General features: G+C 50.5%; 1 long non-coding RNA gene across 1 annotated transcript; it reads right to left on the reverse strand.

The window, feature by feature from the left end:
• Window positions 1-262: 262 nt before the first annotated feature.
• Window positions 263-1,797, reverse strand: LOC123144866 (uncharacterized). The gene is made up of 2 exons (XR_006471996.1): window positions 1,286-1,797; window positions 263-722 (listed from the first exon to the last, which is right to left on the reverse strand). It is a non-coding gene; the product is annotated as an uncharacterized lncRNA (long non-coding RNA).
• Between the last annotated feature and the right edge of the window lie 1,812 nt (window positions 1,798-3,609).

Raw genomic sequence — 3,609 nt, forward strand, 5'->3', positions numbered from 1 at the left:
CAAAATAATTTGAACTCCTCGGATGTCCGCCTTCGAACTATCGCACGCGTAAAGTGGAACTTCTCGATCGTATTGTTTTTCTCTACTCTATAATGCTTCCGAATGTTTTTGTAGTTAACTGCAGCCATGCTATGACCTCTGCCTACAACATCTCGGTCAGACTAAGACCGTTGAATTGGAAGATAGACTGAAATTGCTTCCAACGTAGGTAATCCTATCTAGTATTTTTCAGCTTTGCACACATTGTACTGATGTACATGGAGCACTCAATAGGGCTGGTTTTTTCAGTGATTTGATAAGCATAAATACAGAAATACATGTAGTTTCTCTGTCTTAGCAGGAGCACATTTTTGTCTCAAAAAAAAGTAGGAGTACATATGAGTGTAGAATTGGAATGTATACACATGTGTATGCATCTCCTCACATCACGACTTACCCACGCCTATGGCATTATCTCTGCCACAATTTTCTTTTCTAATCCCTCACACAATTCATGTCTTCATCTGAACACACAAGCACCAGCTCCACTGAAATCAAATGGGCATCTAAGAGCGCCATTCCGACTCCTAAGAGCCTAATTTTGTGCCATCGCCCATTTAAACCAGATTGCACATCCGTCCAGGAAACATCTCCGTGCCTCCTATAAACAGAGGCATTGAAACATTTTGTAGATAAACATGGAAGAAAACCCACTTTTCCCATTTTCTGAAGGACCTGTGAAACTGAAACCAACGGAAAACATTAGTTTTTTGCACCTGCACATATAGCTGAACTTCAGACATCAAAATTACTTAGAAAAAATACAGAACTGGACAGGGGGAGTTATCAACGCTTGATCTAGATACAGTATAACAGCAGCGGAACAAGATGTTCACTACAGGCGTGCGTTTGAGGAATGAAAAGTTTAGAGCACAGCACGGAGGCCTATCCTCGAGAACCTTGTGTTCACTACAGGCGTTTGCCTGTTCATGGATCTTCAGCTAGCCAACAACTTGAACTTCAGATCTCATCCAAACACCACTTTTAGAATTTTCACAAAGTAAACCTTTGTTAGTTCACCCAGAGATTCCAGCTAACACAGAACATGTGCTGCGAAAATCCTCTTACGCTCAGATTTTCAATTCTCACCATGCATTTCTAGCCATTGGTAGCTGTGTTCTCGCTGCCATTATTACTTGACCTGCCATGACAATTTTACTCGATCTGCCATTGACGCTCTACAACCACGCGATGGTGAACAACAGTAGCATCAGAGATAGTAGGACTCGCTGGTCGACAAGCTCACCGGAGTTGTGCTCGGCTGATGGAAGAGGGAAGAAGAGGATGGAGGCTGTCGACGACGCGCCGTGCTCGAGGGGGAAGGAGCTCGCCGGAGCAGCACCGCTCCCCCACGCGTGAGCTCGCCGGAGCAGCACCGCTCCCCCACGCGTGAGCATCCGTCGGATCTGGCGGGTTGCGACATCCGGCGGGTCGGGGGGGGGGGGGGGGGGGGGGGGGGGGCGGTTGCGGCGACGGGGCCGGGTTGGCCGACGGCGGGACGGGCTGGGTTGGGGTGGCCGGCGGCGGGAGATGCGGGCGTCGGTTGGGGTGGGGGCAGGGGGACGGCGCTGGATCGGGACGGGGTGGCCGACGGCAGGACGCGCTGGTTGGAGTGGCCGGCGCGTCGTGGTCGGGGGGCGGCGGACCGGGGCCGGGTGGCCGGCGGCGGGAGGTGCGGGCGTTGGTTGGGGTGGGGGCAGGGGGACGGTGCTGGATCGGGACGGGGAGGATGGGGATCGGGAAGGAAGTGGTGGGTGCGGGCGGGCCTTTTTTTTCCTCTGCCAGTTCTGGAGTTCGGGAGGACCTGCGTGCGTGTATATAAAGGCGTTGTGATCTAAATAGTTATTCTAATTTCGGGATTAGAATAGTGCAAGTATATATGCGGGCGGGCCTTTTTTTTCCTCTGCCAGTTCTGGAGTTCGGGAGGACCTGCGTGCGTGTATATAAAGGCGTTGTGATCTAAATAGTTATTCTAATTTCGGGATTAGAATAGTGCAAGTATATATATATATATATATATATATATATATATATATATATATATATATATATGAGTATGATTTTTTACAATAGCTTGCCACAGAACTAGTTAAAAGAACAAATGTTTCAATATGTATTGATCCTGCACTAAGCTGAAATGCTTGTTTTTTTCGCTGAGGACACATAAATGCATATTTTCACAATCACACCGTTGGATCATCTTATTACATTAGAGTGAGGCTCCCATATTTATTTCATATTTTTTACTTACTTTTAAACCGTTAAATGTTTAGCAAGCCTTAACTAGTTCTGTGGCAAGCTATGATAGACACAATTTTACCTATATATATATAGGACAACACTATTCTAATCTCAGAATTAGAATAGTTATTTCGATCACGATCCGCCCTATAATGGCTCGATGGACCCCTCCCGAACTTCCTGAACCCGGACGAAAGAAAAGAAAAACGCCCACGGCCGTCCACCCCCCACCTCCCGCGCATCTCACTCTCCCCCGATCCCCATCTTTGCCGCCGCCAGCTGCCCCAGGGCACCGCCGCCCACCCCTGACCGATGCGCCTCCGCCGCCAATCGTCTCGTTCCCGACGCGCTTTCATCCGCCGTCCCCTGTCCCCGTCCGTGACGGTGCCTACCTCCCCTGGATCCACAGCCGCGACGGCAGCCTCCCCCTGGAACCATGGCGGCGACGGAGGCCTCCCTCCCCTGGATCCACAGTGACGGCGACGACCTCCCTCCCCCTGGATACACGTCGGAGGCAGCCTCCTCTGCTTCCAACGCAGCGACGCCCTCCCTCCCGTGCGTGATACGTCTCCAACGTATCTATAATTTATGAAGTATTCATGCCATGTTTACAATAGTTTTATATGATTTTGGTATGATTTGATTAAAACTAACCCGGACTGACGCTGTTTTCAGCAGAACTACCGTGGTGTTGTTTTTGTGCAGAAATAAAAGTTCTCGGAATGCGATGAAAATCAACGGAGAATTTTTCTGGAAAATATAAAAAATACTGGAACAAAAATCTACCGGAGGGGAGTCCCGTGGGCCCCATGAGGGTGGGGGCCGCGCCCACCCCCCTAGGGCACGCCCCCCTATCTCGTGGCCGCCTCGGGGACCCCCTTGACTTGTTCTCGACGCCATCCTCTCCTATAAATATAGAAACCTTCAGAAAATAACCTAGATCGGAAGTTCCACCGCCGCAAGCCTCTGTAGCCACGAGAAAACAATCTAGGCCCTCCCTGGCACCCTACCAGAGGGGGCCATCATCATCGGAGGCCATGGAGGAGGATCCCGGAGGGGCCATCATCGCCATGAAGGCCAAGGACCAGAGGGAGAACCTCTCCCCATCTATGGGGGAGGCCATGGAGGAGGAAGCACAAGGGGGAGAACCTCTCCTCCTCTCTCTCGGTGGCGCCGGAGTGCCATCGGGAGGGGAATCATCGCCGCGGTGATCGTCTTCATCAACATCACCACCATCATCACCATCCTCATCTATTTTACACGGTCCACTCTCCCGCACCCTGCTGTAATCCGTACTTGAACATGGTGCTTTATGCCACATATTATGAT

The sequence above is a fragment of the Triticum aestivum genome, chromosome 6D, assembly GCF_018294505.1.
Source record: "Triticum aestivum cultivar Chinese Spring chromosome 6D, IWGSC CS RefSeq v2.1, whole genome shotgun sequence".
NCBI classification, from domain to species: domain Eukaryota; kingdom Viridiplantae; phylum Streptophyta; class Magnoliopsida; order Poales; family Poaceae; genus Triticum; species Triticum aestivum.